Source organism: Haliotis rubra, unplaced genomic scaffold (assembly GCF_003918875.1).
Source record: "Haliotis rubra isolate DU_JTF1 unplaced genomic scaffold, ASM391887v1 Scf373, whole genome shotgun sequence".
Lineage (NCBI taxonomy): Eukaryota > Metazoa > Mollusca > Gastropoda > Lepetellida > Haliotidae > Haliotis > Haliotis rubra.
This window is the reverse complement of record NW_025767050.1, coordinates 561026-582776: the sequence shown is the minus strand read 5'-3', so window position 1 is coordinate 582776 and position 21751 is coordinate 561026. Positions and strand designations below refer to the sequence as shown.

Genomic DNA, 21751 nt, shown 5'->3' with positions numbered 1-21751 from the left:
TCTGTTAAACATAATAGTGGCAGGTAGAAATGATGACTAAAGTATGCTGAACTGAAATTACAAGATTTGTAGTTAAGCCACTGTCACACTTTTGCGTATATCAAGTGCTCATACATGAGTTCCGTATAAAAAAAATTCAATACGCAGCCCGTACGCTCAAAATTGTGACATTTTTCGATTACTTTGACTTATGTGTGACGCACATCTAGCATAAATAACGAATTCAGCGCATCCATTGCGTGTGACGTGCGTATGATTTGCGTGACACTATTTATCTTGCCGCGTATTCCCGATTTATTAAAAAGGCGACTGTTTCCCAACGTATCGTGACCAGTGCAGGTTCCGTAGCGTGAACATCAACCTTTTGTCATCATGGGCCGCCCGAGCCATCATATTTATACCATATCTTGAGTGTACCCCAACTCAGGATAAACGGTACTAATTCATGCAATACGTCGGCATTCGCTAGGGATTCGTTCAGCGTGCGTTAAATCTGCGCTGCAAGGACGCTTTGTATACGTCCAATATACGTGGCTCATAGCTCGTGCTGGGAGATCAGCGTATTGCTGCGTACAAAAAAAACTTACACAAAACTTACATTGAGATACACATTATGTGCGAATAGTGCGTACGACTGCGTATGAAAGAAATGTCTCATAAGGAATTAGGATACGCAGAAGTGTGACAGGGCCCTTTGATTGAAGTTTCACCTATGTACCATTGTTGGAAATGGCACTCCTGAATCTCATCTGAAAACAGTTTCAAGCAATAACAGATGCTCGGATATATACAATATATTTATATTCTATAGAGAACCTCACCCAAGTGTCTACTGATATCAGTTATATCAACACGAGTTGATAAAGTTACAAATATCCGAGGCTTGTCGGGATATTTTTACTTGTATCAACGAGTGTTGATACATTTGATATCAGTAGACACGAGGGTGAGATTCTGTTTATCATCATAAATCACCCTTCATTACTTTTCAATGAAAAATGTACATCTCCGAACACCGTACTGTCATAAGACTTGCAGTGCAGTGATGTCATAACATTGTGACGTCATCAAGTTTATGACGTCATAGCATTGTGATGTCATCAGGTTTTTGACGTTATAGCATTGTGAGTCATGTAATGGAGGATGTCAAAGCATTGTGATTTCATGTAATTGATGACGTCAGGGCATTGTGCAAAATCTACTGTCAAAATGATATCTCCCAGGAGGTATCGTTTGATCTCACACAGGCAATATCTGCAATGGAACACAGTTTGTATGTTTAAGCCCTGGCGAAAGTTGACGAACTTCTCATTCTACAAGTGTTTCATTTATCATAGTCAGTTGAATATGACGAGAGAGAAACGAAAATTAAGATCGTGAAATCGAACTTCTGTTCTCTAGTAAGATCACCGAATGTGATGTCACAGACAGGGGCTGTCTGCTAAAATATATATTGAATGTTAACAGTAAATTTCGTCTGTCAAATCCAAATGTAACACAAATCACTATTTAGTATGATTAATCTTAGCCCATAGGAAAAATACATGGCGAGTTTGACTATATGATTGGTATATCACAGAACCCGTGACCCAGAACTTTTACTGATGTTGTTTGTGTTTTTTTAATTGTTTTGTTTTTTCATAAAGCTTGTTTGCTTGTTGTTGTTATTGTTTGGTTTGTTTGTTGTTTTTTTGTTCTGTTTTTCGCTTGGTTTTGTTTTTTTGTTTGTTTTGGGGGGTGTTTTTTTTTGGGGGGAGTGTTTTGTTTTATTGATGGTTTTGTGGGGGTCTTCTTTTTAGTTTTGTTTGCTTGTTTGTTTTGTTTTGGTTTGTTTTGTTTTGTTTTGGGGAAGGGGGTGGGAGTTGTTTGGAGGGGGGTGTACTGGGAAGTCACTTTGTAACAACGTTAACAGATTTCGGCAAATGATCGGCCTTAACAACAGGTGCGCGGAATTGGGCGTTTTGTGTTTCAAAATAACATTCAAACCGAAACACGAGTCTCAGTAGCCTATTCAGACAATGACCTACTTTTCAGCCGATCCGAATCTTCTCGTGTGAAAGTGAAAAGAGACACCACAAACAACTATGGTTACACTGAATTCCAATTTCTTGTTTCATAAGAAAATAGTATTTACAAGTCAATCTTAATTTTAAACTTTAGAAACATCGTATTTCTATATTTTATGGCGAGGCGTGGGCAGCATGACCTTAACTAAGACGTCACAGACTGCCCCTGAGGTCGTAAAATGATTCACAATTCATTTGGCTTACTGGTTACACCTGCTATGTGTGTTTTTGCGTTTATTTAGTGTAGTTTTGTAACTCACAACGTGATTGATATAATATCAAGTCCGTACCAGAACGCCAAACTTTTCTAGCGGCAGAGTATCGTTTTGAGATTTCCACGACTTCCAGATTTCCGTTTGTCAGAGCACGCTGTACGAAAGAGCACGCTGCACGACGTGTTTGCAAAGATTAGAAGGAGCGTAGTGTTGCAATATACAAGTGCTTAGATGTTTCAAATAATACTGATGAATATTTATGTATCCAGTTGAATGAATTTGTCTTAAAAGTCTGGACTGGTTATTGTACTAAGTTGCGCAGTAGGACGGAACCCAGTCATCAGGAAACGAGACTGTTGTGTAAACAATGTTTTGACGTAATGCTTTTCTTATGATGCATATGTATTAAATCATATACTAAAATATAGTATCAATTATAGTTTCACATGAAATTAGGGATGATTTAATAAATTGTGCATTCGTATTACATGTATGCCAAATTTATACGTCTCAGAACAATTTAAATTACACATATATATTTATGGAATTAATTAAAATCCTTGGTGAATATTGATAGATAGATTTGGCAATGCTTAATGTTTCACAGATGTTTACAATTAAACATTTCCATATATTAACAAATGTTAATTGTTATTAATAATATGATTAGTCTATTTCTCTTCCAAACGGACATGGGAAAAGACTCTCTCAGCACAGTGTAAACAACCAATCTTCAATTACTGTCTTTCAGTGAGTAACTATTTGACATAATTATTTAATAATATTATACCATAAAATATATGGATAGATGTTTCATGTTATTGTGTGTATTTTGTTTCCAAAATCTTACTAAAACATACCTTAAATACAGATGTGATGAACTATTTTGTTTCTCAACAGTAGTTTATTGTTTTGTGAATCATTTTCAATCATTATTAGCTGGGGTCAGTTATGCTTAAATACTACCTTGAAAATGTCAAACAAGACATAAATTCTACCTGGAAAATGTCAAACATGACATACATACTACCTGGAAAATGTCAAACATGACGTAAATACTACCTGGAAAACTTCAAACATGACGTAAATACTACCTGGAAAATGTCAAACACGACGAGATTATTACCTTACTGATAACCTCTCTGAAAATATAAGGATAAAGAATAGAGTGTTTTCTGCGTTTATTTAAAAAGGTACAAGCATCTGTATAATTCTGGAAATAGACGCTTTGGGTATTGTATAACAGGTTGGTCAAAGCATGGTTTCAGCCGGATCCAAGTAGAACTGAAACACAGGAGACAACTATGAACAACAAAGGGAGTGTGGGTTTACGTCACTTCTCATGTTACAGTTATGACAAGGTGTGCTGCATTGGAGGAAATCACGGGGTGATGCACGTCGGGGACGTTTACGAAGTCGATGAGATTCATGACCAGTGATATGGTGCCAAAAGTCCGTCCTCACGGTGCGACTTGTAGTAACAATTTGTAGTATCTACATGGATGTAAACATCGTATATAGATTAGTTGATACGACTTGGAATCTCTCACGATGATCTTGTCGTTTTCAAGCGAGGTGGCGTCACCAAACGACGAGGAGATGATGGCGTTAATTGCTGTATATTTGGCAAAGGAAAAGGAAACACAAATCCGTTTTGGTTAGGCAGTGGCTACTGCGCAGACCTACCGCCAGCGCCTCCATGTTTACAAAGGGAGTGAATTCTTCTCTGACTGTTTCGATGTTTCTGATTGGTCAAATCCACACGATCCGTCGCACGAAATAGGGAAGTTTCTATTTCTCTCAACTCGCTTGATACGACAAGGGTGTTCTCACGTTGCAACTCCGGTCGCTTCTACACGTAGTTACTACAAATCGTGCCATGAGAATGGACCTTAACAAACCAGTCATCAAATTGGGCTAATATTGGGATTGAAACCCAGAGTTCAAGATTGGAACACCAAACTTATTCTATCTTAATGCTGCATCTCCACTGTCTTATTGTAAGGAGCTGTACGTGCTAACCGTTCCTTATCTGACTTGCAGCCAATTCATGGGCTGTGATGTAATCACAATTTGAATTTACATTCAATTGCTACCTGTCTGCCTGGTATGATGGCTCACAGACATCGACATTTTCTTATGTTGATCTTACTCATTACAGGTAAGCCCTCTCCTTGTATATTAATTGTACACATATCTGTAATTGCTAGTAACCCGTGAAGATCCGGGTTAGAATTGGTCTTCAGTAACCCATTCTTTTCGTAAGAGCGACTAACGGGATCGGGTGGTTGTCACGTATCCCAATTGCGTAGATCGATGCTCATGCTGTTGATCACTGGATTGTCTGGTCCGGACTCGATTATTTAGATTATTTACAGACCGCTGTCATATAGCTGGAATACTGCTGAGTGCGTCGTTAAATACCAATCAAACAACCATCTAATTGCTAGTATAATAACTATTTGTAATATTTTACGTCTAAGACGCGGCCGGGGATTGAACCCGCGACCTTCTGCTCTCCGGACGGACGCTCTAACCGCTACACCTCAGAGGCGGTAGACGGGGTGGGAGTGGTGGGTTTTGGCTGTACATGCCACACACAGACACAGAAACCCACCCCAAACTCACCTCCTCTGCCCACCCGAAGCGGATTAATGGGGCGCCATGATAGGTAGAACACCAAATGTAAGCACTTACCCCTCGAACAGTTTTTTCGAAATCAGCTCTGGTAACGTTCCCTGAAAAATAAGTAATAGTAAGTTTCTTTCAAAAGACAGAGTGCCTGGGTTGTGGAGAAACAGGTGTTTGCTTTCCTGCTTGCGGACGGTCAACAATATCTGTTTTCAAGAAGAAACATTCTTCTCATGCTCACATTCATCCGAGACAAGTCAACATTGAAGATTAGGAAACATGCTAGAGGTTACCAACGACTCCATTCACGACCGAGACTCGCCTCCAGGACAAGCCCACTGGCTTCATTCAGATTACTGAACTATGCGAGTTAAAACTTGGTCTAACCATTTCAAGGGGCGTAACTCTTAATTCTAGTGTGGTAATAAGCTGAGGTTAACAAATACGAAGGGGACATAATATAAGTAATTTGAGTCGCCTTTCGATCAGATGCTTGTACTGGTTCATAACCGAACAACAATATTTGGATGTGTAATATTGGTGGGAGCCCACCCAGGGGCGGATCCAGAGGGGGGTGCGCACCCCCGCCTCTCACCCCACTCCTCCTTTCTCCAAAATCCTGGATCCGCCCCTGACACTCCTGATTAAGGCCGGTATAAGATGACATCTCAACAGTTAACATTGCAATGTGGTTATAACGAATCAAATCGTTCGTTGGGTTCGCTTTCGCTAGAAAGGGCGACGTGTTGTCATTGATGACAATTTGGATGCTTTGGTTATTACTGAATCATGGTTGGGAGAAAAAGGAGATGACTCGCTAATTGCTGAAATGACTCCTAGCGGATACAAGTTGCTACATGGTCCTCGGAGGCATACTACTGGAGGTGGAGTGGCAGTTATTCACAGGACATCACTTATGATAAGAATTATTGATACTTCAATCTCTGTGTATGATTCCTTTGAACTAATGGAAGTGTTGATATCATATTCCAAAGTCACTCTTAGGGCAGCTTGTCTCTATAGACCCCCTACATCAAATGCAAACAAGATTCGTATGTCACAGTTTTATCAGGATATTACTTCTTTTCTAGACGACCATTTACAAAAGTATATGGTATTGTTCAGCTCTGCTGCATGTGAATGTTCCTACACATAAATATGGCCACGTCACTGACAAGGAGTGACTGTGAGTTGATAAATAGATTCTCTGTTGAAGATAAACAGTTGTCGGATCAATCTTTCACTTTCCGGTCCTCCGATCGAGCACGTTGATGTCACGTGTCGGAATCTTAAAGACATTGATACGCTTTCATTTCCCAGTGACCTGAGAAAATCAAAACTTGTCTCTGATCCTCCAGAAGATCTTGATGACTTGTGTGACACTTATAATTACACCTTGAAAACATGCTCCCCCTTGCACAAAGAAATTTACAAAAAACAAGTACTCCTTGGTACAACCATGATGTTCTAGCTGAAAAGAACATTCGTCGTAGAACAGAACGTGAGTGGAGGAACTCACGTTTGGGGGTTCATCGACAGATATTTCAAAATGCAAGAAATGCTGTAACTCAACAGATTCGGAGAGCAAAAAGTGAATATTGTGCATCTAAGTTTACAGAATGCAAGGACTCATCCAGTGCTCTATACAACTGTATCTTTGAGTTATAGAATGCAAGGACTCATCCAGTGCTCTATACAACTGTATCTTTGAGTTATAGAATGCAAGGACTCATCCAGTGCTCTATACAACTTTATCTTTGAGTTATAGAATGCAAGGACTCATCCAGTGCTCTATACAACTTTATCTTTGAGTTATAGAATGCAAGGACTCATCCAGTGCTCTATACAACTTTATCTTTGAGTTATAGAATGCAAGGACTCATCCAGTGCTCTATACAACTTTATCTTTGAGTTATAGAATGCAAGGACTCATCCAGTGCTCTATACAACTGTATCTTTGAGTTATAGAATGCAAGGACTCATCCAGTGCTCTATACAACTTTATCTTTGAGTTATAGAATGCAAGGACTCATCCAGTGCTCTATACAACTTTATCTTTGAGTTATAGAATGCAAGGACTCATCCAGTGCTCTATACAACTTTATCTTTGCGCTGATGGGCAGAAAGCCCTCCAGCAAATACTAATGATGTACTTGTTGAAAAGTTCGATAATTTCTACACGGATAAGATTGACAAGATACGTCAAATTTCCAAGAAACTTTTTCAGGGGAAAACTCCGACGCTGATCATGTACCGGTTCAGTTTGTGGGAGAAAAACTGGACGTACTTGAAGCTTTCTCTGAACAAGATGTCCTCTCTTTTATCAAGTCTAGTAAGCCAACCACGTGCAGCCTTGATCCTATTCCTACAAAGATCCTGCTGACTTACAGGGACTTACTTCTTCCAGTCATCACCAGGATTGTTAACCAGAGTCTCAAGTCTGGAACAGTTCCTAAGGTTCTTAAAGAGGCAGTTGTAGGTCCGCTCATTAAGAAACAAGGACTTGATGACTCACTGTTCAGTATAAAGTGCTTGCACTGGCCTATCAGTGTTATCACCAGTCAGCACCTTCCTACCTGTCAGGAGTCACACAGGCCTACCACCCATCTAGAGTCCTCCGATCTGCCCAACAACATCTCTTCTCTGTTCCAACCCCACGGCTGAGACGATTTGGTCAGAGATCATTTACTTACAATGCCACCACTCTCTGGAATACAATTCCGGATCATCTTAAAGGAATCCCTACTCTCCAAATGTTCAAAGACAGTCTCAAAACATTTCTCTTCACTCAGTTCTATAGACTCTAATCATTTCTAGCCGCTATCTCTTAACCTGGTGATGTCAGAATCTCTCATGTAGCTCTATGAGCATGCACTTTGTGTCTGGGTTTGGCGCATTATAAATGTACTTATTATTACTATTATTTACTTAAACAGGTTCTTTCTTTGTCCTGTACCTGTTTGTCCTTAATGAGTCAAACTGGATGTGTCGAATGTCGAGTATTTCGAATACATTTACCTTTTGGAGCGCTACCTTCAGTTGTGTTGCATATGTCAGATTCAACAAAGGACATCGTATATCTCGAACATCATTTAGTGTTCGCCCTACTCATCTTTATTTCACTATACATCGACTTACATATCAGCGTCCGTTTGTGGGGGGTGGGATAAAACCTGCTGTTTGAACGAGTGTGGTTCACTATTGACGATAAAGTATACCTTTATCTGAGATCGATAAGACTAACACGGCTTATTGATTGGTTTAAAAACACGTGATAATGACAATGAATTAATCTCGTTTCGCTTCCTGTTTTCGTATAGGCATCGTTTTAATGGCATATACATGTATGCAGATGATGAAGAAATTATAAATTCTATTGTTTTCATATACGGACCCCCTAACGAAGAATATATACTTACTTGCATTCCCTCTCATTGTCTTGAAGCTAAGAGATGTTTTACCCTCTGCTATTCTGTTGAAAATATCGACCGCCTTGTCCGGGGTGTCACCATAGCGACATGACCACACAGCTGCCCACTCGAACTGGGAGATGCTGCAGTCGTCTGAAATAGACACAGTTCTGGAGAATGGTGTCACTCATGTGTACATACAATCTTACAGACACTGGATCAACTCAAGCATGAGGGAAATCCAAGTTCTATGGATAGTCAACTTCTTTATTCCAATGAGTGCGACGTTTCGGTGTAGATGCTAACACCGTTCTTAAGCAAGTGATGACTAGCAAGCAAGTTGACTATCCACAGAACTTGGTTTTCCTTAAAGGTCACATGCAACGTAAAACACAGCTTTGCAGATTCTGATACCTTTCGGTATGGACTTACCGAAACAAATCATCAATAATGCAAATTCAACTTATAAAGTTGAAAAATAACGCGATGAAAAAAACGCGCGAAATCGGAGTTCAAACGATTCACTAATTTCCCCCCAGCGCTTGGGGGAAAAAGTGGTTTCAACAGCTGGGCTGCGCTCATAGCACATGCGCAGGGAGGGAGGGAAGGGAAAATGTGAAATTAACCAATCATCCATTTTAGTGCAAGCGTCAAACACTGTCGGTAAACGTTACCTCCCCGACTACATCTATTCCTCCCTATCATGTCCAGTTGTGAAAGAGGGAGATAACTCGTTCCACCGCCAGGCGTCACTGAGGATCCTCCCTTGACGTCCAGTGGTGAAAGAGGGAGATAACTCGTTCCACCGCTAGGCGTCACTGAGGATCCTCCCTTCAGGTCCAGTTGTGAAAAAGGGAGATAACTCGTTCCACTGCTAGGTGTCACTGACGATCCTCCCTTGACGTCCAGTTGTGAAAGAGGGAGATAACTCGTTCCTATGCTAGGCGTCACTGAGGATCCTCCCTTCAGGTCCAGTTGTGAAAGAGGGAGATAACTCGTTCCACCGCTAGGCATCACTGAGGATCCTCCCTTGACGTCCAGTTGTGAAAGAGGGAGATAACTCGTTCCACCGCTAGGCGTCACTGAGGATCCTCCCTTGACGTCAAGTTGTGAAAGAGGGAGACAACTCGTTCCACCGCTAGGCGTCACTGAGGATCCTCCCTTGACGTCCAGTTGTGAAAGAGGGAGATAACTCGTTCCACCGCTAGGCATCACTGAGGATCCTCCCTTGAGGTCAAGTTGTGAAAGAGGGAGATAACTCGTTCCACTGCTAGGCGTCACTGAGGATCCTCCCTTCAGGTCCAGTTGTGAAAGAGGGAGATAACTCGTTCCACCGCTAGGCGTCACTGAGGATCCTCCCTTGACGTCCAGTTGTGAAAGAGGGAGATAACTCGTTCCACCGCTAGGCGTCACTGAGGATCCTCCCTTGACGTCAAGTTGTGAAAGAGGGAGATAACTCGTTCCACCGCTACGCATCACTGAGGATCCTCCCTTGACGTCCAGTTGTGAAAGAGGGAGACAACTCGTTCCACCGCTAGGCATCACTGAGGATCCTCCCTTGAGGTCCAGCTGTGAAAGAGGGAGATAACTCGTTCCACCGCTAGGCGTCACTGAGGATCCTTCCGGTGCGTGCCTGTAAAGTACGCCCCATCTGATTGGTCGACGTTCCAGCGTGCGCCTGTCTGTAAGGACGTTACATCTGATGGGTCGATGTTCCAGCGTGCGCCTATCTGTAAGGTCGTCACTTCTGATTGGACTACGTTCCCTCAGACCAGAAGCCCGCAGCCTCCTTCTGATGCTACTGTGGAGAGATAAACTCCCACTCTCCATTGCCGGCACAGTTGTTGGTCATGGGTCGTGAGATTACGTCTTGCCAAAAACGAAATAGGACTCATCTCGGTCATTGGTGGTCCCAAATCTCCAGGTCTTGGACGATACTTCACGTCACCGGAGGCCACGCGCTTCCTCACACGTCGACTAACATCCATGACGTTAATGTTTATGTTAGCACCGATGTTGCGACACAACAACCCTGCGTCATTCATGCCAGTACCTTGTTATCGTGTACTTTCTGAAAATCAACCTCTTATCACTAAAAGCTCTGTAGCCCTGTCGTATTTTAGTAAGTGAGTGAGTTTGGTTTTACGCCGCACTCAGCAATATTCCAGCTATATGGCGGCGGTCTGTAAGTAATCGAGTCTGGACCAGACAATCCAGTGATCATCAGTGTGAGCATCGATCTATACAATTGGGATATGATGACATGTGTCAACCAAGTCAGCAAGCCTGACCACCCGATCCCGTTAGTCACCTCTTAGGTTAGTAGCCTGAAGATCAGTTATAACCCGGATCTTCACGGGTTGTCGTATTTCAAAGCTGTTGAGAAAACTACAGTAGACATGCTGCAATTGTGAAAATTCTACCCCAATGACGTCTTCTCAGAACACGTGACCCATAAGTTTGGGGATATTGTGCGAAGCACGTGCTTTACATGTGCAATCCAGTATGCTGGAGTAAGATCGCCTGTTTAGACCAAATGTTTAAAAATTGCCCTTCGATTCAGGCGGTGTTTAAATAGTTTAGACTCAAGAGTGTAAATGTAGCCACTTACTTCAGTCAACTGTTCTAAACTAAATTTTGCAAAATATTCCATACTGTTTCAAGGTGCTGTTTATTGAACTGATGTATTGTAAAACAAATTCGTAACGTTGAAAATTATTGTTATGACTTCAATAAATGATCAACCTGTGAAAATTGGCGAATTCCTAATCTCAAATTAACACCAAAACGCAGCTGTTCACATGCACGATATTTGCACGTGTTTTTCTGCAATTTGATGCATGATACTTTGCAATTCACCAGCATACGTTTTGCAATTGGTTCCCCCAAGTTAGTGGAGAAATTTATCTTCGATGTAACCATATACATCTGTATACATAACATATAGTGAGTGCTTTAAGTGAGTCTAGTATATATTATTTTGATGGGTACCCGGTAGTACATATTACTTGTCCATGTTGATGGGCTTATCATGAACATATCCCTAATCAAGAAGAGTTTTTTTCTATGGGTTTCTTTCATCAAAACATCATCGGTGCATGGGGCAAGTGTATCACATAACAAGCAGAATCCCCCATTCGGAGACGCGGGGTGACTGTGAATGATGATGAGAGCGGAAAGGGTCAACGGAGAAAGATTACACTGTGTTGCCTGTGATATACATTGCGGAGGCTGGTAACCGATGGAACTGTTGGTCAAAACAACGGTAAAACTGACTCAGGTGTCCCAAACTAGTTGAACAAAACTCAGATTTCATTAATCAGAATCATATTGTTATTTTCCGATACTTCTTGACGCAAAGATCTGAGAACTACTTCCTGGGAGGTCACAGCGGGTAAACATTCCAATGAGCCAATCAGCGTCGAAGCTTCTAAATGCTCGGTAGGTGACATTCAGACAAGCATATCCGATTTCTATATCTCGAAAACGAAGTTGATCGGCTTGGTCCGAATGTAAACGATAGTGACATGAATAATTTGTTGTTGTTAATTTTCATCCTGTCGTTATAAGTACCATGGCATCTTACATCCGACATTGAGTACTATCGAAGGAGTACTTGTATTCTATGTGGGTTTTCGTTTGTTAAATTTCCCAAGTGACGTGGTACAGAAATGAAACCGAATCGTTTCGGAAATGTGAAATCAGTATCCGCAAAGTTCACCCTATCTTCTAACGAAACCACCCTCCATCCATCTGCCCTCAGATCCTCACATAGAGTGAGTGAGTATGGTTTACGCCGCTTTTAGCAATATCCCAGCAATATCACGGCGGGGGGCACCAGAAATGGGCTTTACACATTGTACCCATGTGGGGAATCGAACCCGGGTCTTCGTCGTGACGAACGGGCGCTTTAACCATTTGGCTACCCCAGCGCCCCTCCTCAAGAAGAGGGCTATCAGAGTATCATATTTGACTGAAATGAGACTGAAACAAAACCCATCCCTCAACATCATCAGCTTTAACCGTCACACCCCCGACCTCCCCAACATTCCTAGCACAAAGAAATACCATGTCGGCAACACTCGCTTATTTCTGTTGCTTTTACGCAGTCTGCACGACTCATATTCCGGAAAAATACGAGTTGCCCCGAACGGAGTTATGAATCTCAAGCACCACCCTACCGTTGATGTCGTACAGGATGAGGTCACGGTCGAGGTCCTGGGGGCTGACGATTCCGTCACTGTCGTTGTCGTTGAAGGCTATAATTCGGTCGATCTTCTCTTGAAATGTTTTTGGTGGGTTGCAACAGAAACTGCAAGTCAGAACAAACCATATTACACAACGGGGCTTCTGTTGAATAGTGATATTTCACCGTGGTCCGATTACTTCCTGGCCCGAGCCTTGATTAGAATTGGTCTTCAGCAACCCATGTTTGTCGTAAAAGGCGACTAACGGGATCAGGTGGTCAGGCTCGCTGTCTTGGTTGACACATGTCATCGTATCCCACCTGCATGGAGCGATGTTCATGTTGTTGATCACTGGATTGTCTGGTCCAGACTTGAATATTTACAGACCGCTGCGTATAGCTGAAATATTGCTGAGTGCGGCATCAAACAACAAACCAACTGCCAGGCTCCGCCACACAAATCTCGTGCAAGTGTAGAATCACGCCCGATGTTGTAGAGCTACGCTACGATCATGTATGTTTATTGTGTCACGTGATAGTCACGTGAATAAAGGTAGCTCGACTGTGTACTGCTGCCTGCTAATCCGAGATGGCCATGTAAGTCGGACCGAGGCTCCAATACATATGCATGAAGTTGCGACCTCAAGCTGAATTTGCATTTCAAAGTGAACCAATTGTATAATAACTCTTATGACTTATGAGTATTTATATTCAGTGACGCTGACACTCTCCTGGCTCTATTTTAGTGAATAAAGAAGGACTAAGTGAAACAAACTGTTGCTGTTCATATACTTACGAGCAACAAGTTTAGGCACTTTGGGAACATACATTGTTGTTGCTGTGAACTCTTCATACGTAAAATAACAATCAACAAACCATAATTCATTTTCATGTTCAAAGAAATCCGATTCCGAGTTTGCAGAACTCCGTGATAAATATGCCAACGCAGTGCTTTGAGCTTGCGATACGATAGTTCAATGTTCAAACAGTAATTGTCAACAAATGTAAGTCTAATGTAACGCTCAATTTGAAAAATAGATTATAAGAGATGGTTATTTTACTCAGATGTATGGAGCATGTTTCCGTCAGAAATGTAGCCCGTCTCGGCGGTCGGACACTCGTACACTGAGTACAGGACATATTGGGTACTTGCGAATTCACTCACCTGCCGCTGGGGTCGTACAGAAACGCCCCCCGTCACCGCGAACACTGCCCAAATAATTGCTGTTCTCAACATCATCTACAGCAAATACATATTAGTTTTTACTAGTATACACGTCATTTAAACAGTTCAAATAAAATCCTTTCAACATATCTAAATCCACATAAATGAGACCACACCGACGTTATGATTACTGCTATTTGATAGTGGTGATAATGTGCCGTTTACTGTGAAACTGAGAGTGAAAGTCACTCAAATATTTTCTCCGGGTGTATGCCTAGATTAAAACAATACTTTGAATGTTTTTTTATAGTAGTCATTGTAATATTTAGAAATCCAGTTGGGTTCACCTGTCGGGTTAAATATACAGTTACTATCTAGCTAAAACCTTCAACGAGAAATAGTGTAGAGTTACATGCGTAGAAGAATGGCTACTGATTTAACTACGAAGACTCACCAATCTCTTAGAGTAATTTGTCCTGTTTCAAACCAGTAAGTGACCGACTGTGTCGCTGTTCCCACCCGGACGAGTCCATCTTCTCCTACGTAAATAAATATCTCCAACAACTCACTCACGTCTACTCCACCCTGTTTCAACATCAACGTGCAAGGGAGCGTCAGCCTCACAACCTCCTCAACACATGAATGTCAATACTACAATGACCAAATACCTCGCACCCGCTACCTCGTGAAACACCTTAAATAGTTGAATCTAAAATAGATTCTGGTTTCTTTAGAGAGAACTTATCAAATAGTTTAATCAATCTACGTTACCTCCTCGCTATAAAGCTGTCACGGGGTCGGTAGAGACGAATATGCCTATATGAGACTGTCATCATCTTATGGACTTGTAACTCTTAACATGATTCAATGCGAAATGCCCAATTGAAGTTAAGCAAGTTTAACTTCCTTTACACATTTGTAACCAGTTTTAGATGTCAATCTAGCTCCAAATTATGCTCCCACGTTCAGTTCAGAAAAGTCTCTTTTAAATTAACAACATCATAACATCGAGTTTATGAAAACATTCAAACGAAAGGAGATTTCACTTCATCAATCTATACTTCTTTCACAATAGGAAAGAGCGTCCGCCCGGAGAGCGAAAGGTCGCGGGTTCGATCCCCGGCCACGTCATACCAAAAGACGTCAAAATATGGTACAGGTTGATCCCTGCCTAGCGCTCGGCATTAATGGGTACAACAAGGACTAGTCAGCTCAGAGTCAGTATAATGTGTCTGAGTAGGGGATTTATGCTTCGCTGCGGCATGGTATCTCAGTGGGCTAGCACTATAAACCAGCTGAAGTTTGGGCTAGTACAAGCAGCCACACATACACACGCATGCACGTCGTCATGTGAGCGAAATATTCTTAAGTACGACGTTAAACCCCATTTCACCTCACCTCACAAACAGCCTCACACGCGTGCATGCATGATGCGCGTGATATGGTATTCATTACTACATGAAGTGAAATAATCCTGATAGACACGTTATTCCCACCTCACCCATGTTATTTCACCTCACCCAAGCTCATTTCACCCCTAACTTTACTTAACCTCAACCCGGCTCTCCTCACCCCCGCCTCACCTCACCTCATTTTACCCTTCGCTTCACCTCGCCCCACCTCGTCTCACCTCAGCCCCGCCTCGCCTCACCTCACCTCTGCTCACCCCACCTTGCCTCAACTCACCTCAGCTCATTTCACCCTATGCTCGATTCCACACATGGGCACAATGTGTAAAGCCCATTTCTGGTGTCCCCCGCCGTGATATTGCTGGAATATTGCTAAAAGCGGCGTAAAACCATACTTACTCACTCACCGCACGCTTCATCTCATCCCCGCCTCGCCTTACCTCACCCCATCTCACCACCTCATTCCACCTCACCTCAACTTCTATACATGACGTTGTTATACGTCACCGTACTATTGTAATATGCTAAACATGCTGAGAGAAACAAATAAATGAACATATGAAAATTCAAGTGTTCCTTTAATATTTTCCAGGTGTCATCACCAGCTTTGAAGAGCGCTGTGGGAGGAAATCTGAGGATATATACAGGAACACTGACTATGAAGTGGCGTTCCCTTATTTGTTTCCTTCAGTATATGTTTGCACGGCTATGTGCATGCCTCCACATGTCATCACATGGCATCACATGGCATCACATGCCTCCACATGGCATCACATGGCATCACATGGCATCACATGGCATCACATGCCTCCACATGGCATCACATGGCATCACATGGCATCACATGCCTCCACATGTCATCACATGGCATCACATGCCTCCACATGGCATCACATGGCATCACATGGCATCACATGGCATCACATGCCTCCACATGGCATCACATGTCACCACATGCCTCCACATGGTATCACATGTCATCACATGGCATCACATGGCATCACATGCCTCCACATAGTATCACATGGCATCACATGTCATCACATGGCATCACATGCCTCCACATGGCATCACATGGCATCACATGCCTCCACATGGCATCACATGCCTCCACATGGCATCACATGTCACCACATGCCTCCACATGCCTCCACATGCCTCCACATGGCATCACATGGCATCACATGGCATCACATGCCTCCACATGGCATCACATGGCATCACATGGCATCACATGGCATCACATGCCTCCACATGGTATCACATGCCTCCACATGGTATCACATGTCATCACATGCCTCAACATGGCATCACATGGCATCACATGGCATCACATGACAGGTTACATTAACACACTGAACATGTTGATTAAAAGGCCTATCTAACGGCTAAAATGTTTCTTTATTAAATACTAATCACCTGCACTTAATAAGAACATGTTTTACATCTATTTACCTTGACAACATTTCAGTCATGTGGCCCCTATCGATACATAAAGGCCGTGTAACATCACCAAATACAGGTATTTCTTCACAGTCTGCGCTCAGTTGCACTCTCTGGCAAATATTGATGTATCTTTATTCCTAACAGCACACGCGCAGTCTGTTGACTGAATCCTAAACATTGATTACAAAAGGTTGAACACACGCGTTTAATGCTAAATATATCGATGATAAAAACTTGTGCATTTGCAGAGCCTGCGTTACTGACTCGAATCTCCTGTCCCTACAGTGTGTACCACGTAAACTTTACATATCTCTTGTTCCTACAGTGTGTACCACGTAAACTTTACATATCTCCTGTCCCTACAGTGTGTACCACGTAAACTTTACATATCTCCTGTCCCTACAGTGTGTACCACGTAAACTTTACATATCCTGTCCCTACAGTGTGTACCACGTAAACTTTACATATCTCCTGTCCCTACAGTGTGTACCACGTTAACTTTGTGTACCACGTGTCCCTAACTTTACATATCTCCTGTTCCTACAGTGTGTACCACGTAAACTTTACATATCTCCTGTCCCTACAGTGTGTACCACGTAAACTTTACATATCTCCTGTCCTACAGTACAGTGTACCACGTAAACTTTACATATCTCCTGTCCGTACAGTGTGTACCACGTTAACTTTACCCACGTTAACTTTACTATCTCCTGTCCCTACAATGTGTACCACGTAAACTTTACATATCTCCTGTCCCTACAGTGTGTACCACGTAAACTTTACATATCTCGTGTTCCTACAGTGTGTACCACGTAAACTTTACATATCTCCTGTCCCTACAATACACAGTGTACCACGTAAACTTTACATATCTCCTGTCCTACGACAGTGTACGTACAATTGTACCACGTAAACTTTACATATCTCGTGTTCCTACAGTGTGTACCACGTAAACTTTACATATCTCCTGTCCCTACAGTGTGTACCACGTAAACTTTACATATCTCCTGTCCGTACAGTGTGTACCACGTTAACTTTACATATCTCCTGTCCCTACAATGTGTACCACGTAAACTTTACATATCTCCTGTTCCTACAGTGTGTACCACGTAAACTTTACATATCTCTCTGTTCCTACAGTGTGTACCACGTAAACTTTACATATCTCGTGTTCCTACAGTGTGTACCACGTTAACTTTACATATCTCTTTTCGCACCTAATGTTCATGTTTGACGACACTTATTTCGCTAGTGTATCTTGGACGTTGACAATTAATTGTAGTAAATATTAAAATCTTTAAACATCATTACAATGTATTAACCAGGTGGGAGACAGGCTATGTGGCTGTGTATCATCGCCCCCCGATGGCGTGGATCAGTGCTCATAACATTATGAGTTAATTAAGACCCCCAGATTGAATACAGGTTGGATACTGCAACCAGAAATACCCTTATAAATGCATATATACAAACCCCGGTTTTCTGTTTCACAATTACACCCTGACAAATGACGTCAAATACATCGTGGGTGGGCTGCTGAGAAGGTGATCTGAAAGAAAGTCACAGGAAAATAAGACATGGGAAAAAAGTTTGGCTAAGAAAAAAAATCACAGGAAAAAAGTCACAATAACCAATTTTATTAAATTCAATAACTTATGTTAATATCATCAAGAATATAAATCATACATTTATAATTAAATAATAAATTCAAGCACTCAGAGATCAATCTAAATTCTTTGTTAAGTCGAATGTTCCACCAAACCCCATACAACATTTGAAAGAGCACTTTATTGGCAAAACACTATGTACTCGCAGTAAACAGACAAACGTCACACAAAATGATTATAGCTAACTGTGGTCATTGTGCTTTTATGACACCTGAGAAGCCACCCAGTAACTACAATATTAACAAAGTAGGCCTATATCAAAGTTGGGAAACTGCCAACATTGACTGGAATCAGTATTCTTCATTGGTCAACGTCAAAACAGCGACCACCTTTGTCACTTTTGGCTTCATCCCATATGAAACCATTGTTCCAAATAATATTACAAGGGGAAAAATACCCCAAACCTCACTCACTCACTCGATGACACGAGTTCCTAGTCGAAATCAGCTATGGTGGTTACATACCGCCTATGTACATTCATCACCTGGTTCATTCAGCCTCGGAATCCAATGTATCTGTACCGATGGTTCGCAAGCTGTTGAATCTATTGCAGTCTGTAACCTGCAGGTCAGAGTTTGTCCCACATGTTGGCAAATACTGAACCTGTGGAACAAAGAGGGGACACGAATTGCAGGGGTGGATAACGTACATGTTGATCCAAGGACTCATTGTACATATCCTCGAACCCCCACAGTGACACTTAAACCAGAAATAACTAACGGTAATCAAATACAAAAACTCTTTTAAAACACTACATCTAAACATTTTATTGACATTAACACATGTTAAGAAAAATTACGTATTATCGTAAAACCCGTTCGACTGGAAAGTTCACCATTTCAGAGGAAAATCTCGATCGCCTGTATACAATTTAGAATATGTAATTTCTATGTACATCAAAATCCGCGAATAATTGTCAGTATATCATATGTGTATTTATTAAGGTGCGTTTACCTGGTAAGTGTGACAGGGTATGTCTCACTGTGTCAGGATATGTCTCACTGTGACTGGGTACCCGATAAGTACGACAGGATATGTCTCACTGTGACTGGGTACCCGTAAATGTGACAGAGTATATCTCACTGTCTCTGTGTACCTGGTAACTGTGACAGGGTATGTATCACTGTGTCAGGATATGTCTCATCGTGTCTTGGTACCCGTGAGTGTGACAGGATATGCCTCATTGTCACTGGGTACCCGGTAAGTGTGAAATGGTATATCTCACTGCGCCTGGGTACCCGTCAGTGTGACAGGATATCCCTCACTGTGTCTTGGTGCCCGGTATGTGTGAAAGGGTATGTCTCACTGTGTCTGTCTACCCGGTAAGTGAGACAGGGTATGTCTCACTGTGTCTGGGTATCCGGTATGTGTGACAGGGTATGTCTCACCGTGATTGGGTACCCGTAAGTGTGACAGGGTATGTCTAACTGTGACTGGATACCCGTAAATGTGACAGGGTATGGCTAACTGTGACTGGGTACCCGGTAAGCGTGACATAATATATCTCACTGTGTCTGTGTATCCGGTAAGTGTGACAGAGTATGTCTCACTGCGCCTTGGTACCCGTAAGTGTGACAGGGTATATCTCATTGCGCCTGGGTACCCGGTAAGTGTGACAGAGTATGTCTCACTGCGCCTTGGTACCCGTAAGTGTGACAAGATATGTCTCACTATGACTGGGTACCCGTAAGTGTGACAGGGTATTTCTCACTGTCACTGGGTACCCGGTATGTGTGACAGGATATGGCTCACTGTGTCTGGGTACCCGGTATGTGTGACAGGATATGTCTCACTGTGTCTGTGTGCCCGGTAAGTGTGACAGGATATGTCTCACTGTGACTGGGTACCCGGTAAGTGTGACAGAGTATATCTCACTGTCTCTGTGTACCCGGTATGTGTGACAGGATATGTCCACACTGACAGTCTCACTGTGTCTGTGTGCCCGGTAGGAGTGTGACAGAGTATATCTCACTGCGCCTGTGGTACCCGGTAACAGTGTGACAGGATATGTCTCACTATGACTGGGTACCCGTAAGTGTGACAGGGTATTTCTCACTGTCACTGGTACCCGGTATGTGTGACATGTCTCACTGACAGTATGACAGGATATGGCTCACTGTGTCCTGGGTACCCGGTATGTGTGACAGGATATATGTCTCACTGTGTCTGTGTGTGACCCCGGTAAGTGTGACAGGATATGTCTCACTGTGACTGGGTGCACCACGGACTAAGTGTGACAGAGATATATCTCACTGTCTCCCGTAAGTGTACCCGGTATGTGTGACAGGATATGTCTCACTGTGTCTGGGTACCCGGTATGTGTGACAGGATATGTCTCACTGTGTCTGTGTGCCAAGTAAGTGTGACAGGATATGTCTCACTGTGACTGGGTACCCGGTAAGTGTGACAGAGTATATCTCACTGTGTCTGTGTGCCCGGTAAGTGTGACAGAGTATGTCTCACAGCGCCTTGGTACCCGTAAGTGTGACAAGATATGTCTCACTATGACTGGGTACCCGTAAGTGTGACAGGGTATTTCTCACTGTCACTGGGTACCCGGTAAGTGTGACAGGATATGGCTCACTGTGTCAGGGTACCCGGTATGTGAGACAGGATATGTCTCACTGTGTCTGTGTACCCGGTAAGTGTGACAGGGTATGTCTCACTGTGACTGGGTACCCGGTATGTGTGACAGGATATGTCTCACTGTGTCTGTGTGCCCGGTAAGGGTGACAGGATATGTCTCACTGTGAGTGGGTACCCGGTAAGTGTGACAGAGTATATCTCACTGTCTCTGTGTACCCAGTAAGTGTGACAGAGTATATCTCACTGTCTCTGTGTACCCGGTATGTGTGACAGGATATGTCTCACTGTGAGTGGGTACCCGGTAAGTGTGACAGAGTATATCTCACTGTCTCTGTGTACCCGGTAAGTATGACAGAGTATATCTCACTGTCTCTGTGTACCCGGTATGTGTGACAGGATATGTGTGACAGGATATGACAGGATATGTCTCACTGTGTCTGTGTACCCGGTATGTGTGACAGGATATGTCTCACTGTGTCTGTGTGCCCAGTAAGTGTGACAGGATATATCTCACTGTGAGTGGGTACCCGGTAAGTGTGACAGAGTATATCTCACTGTGTCTGTGTGCCCAGTAAGTGTGACAGGATATGTCTCACTGTGAGTGGGTACCCGGTAAGTGTGACAGGATATGTCTCACTGTCTCTGTGTACCCGGTAAGTGTGACAGAGTATATCTCACTGTCTCTGTGTACCTGGTATGTGTGACAGGATATGTCTCACTGTGAGTGGGTACCCGGTAAGTGCGACAGAGTATATCTCACTGTCTCTGTGTACCCGGTAAGTGTGACTGAGTATATCTCACTGTCTCTGTGTACCCGGTATGTGTGACAGGATATGTCTCACTGTGACTGGGTACCCGGTATGTGTGACAGAGTATATCTCACTGTCTCTGTGTACCCGGTATGTGTGACAGGATATGTCTCACTGTGACTGGGTACCCGGTAAGTGTGACAGAGTATATCTCACTGTCT

The 21751-nt window shown here is 42.7% G+C and overlaps 1 long non-coding RNA gene across 1 annotated transcript; it reads right to left on the bottom strand.

The window, feature by feature from the left end:
* Positions 1 to 3449: 3449 nt before the first annotated feature.
* LOC124286038 lies at positions 3450 to 14211 on the bottom strand. Its single transcript, XR_006900936.1, has 6 exons — positions 14128 to 14211; positions 13674 to 13748; positions 12504 to 12634; positions 8332 to 8475; positions 4979 to 5019; positions 3450 to 3565 (listed from the first exon to the last, which is right to left on the bottom strand). It is a non-coding gene; the product is annotated as an uncharacterized LOC124286038 (long non-coding RNA).
* Between the last annotated feature and the right edge of the window lie 7540 nt (positions 14212 to 21751).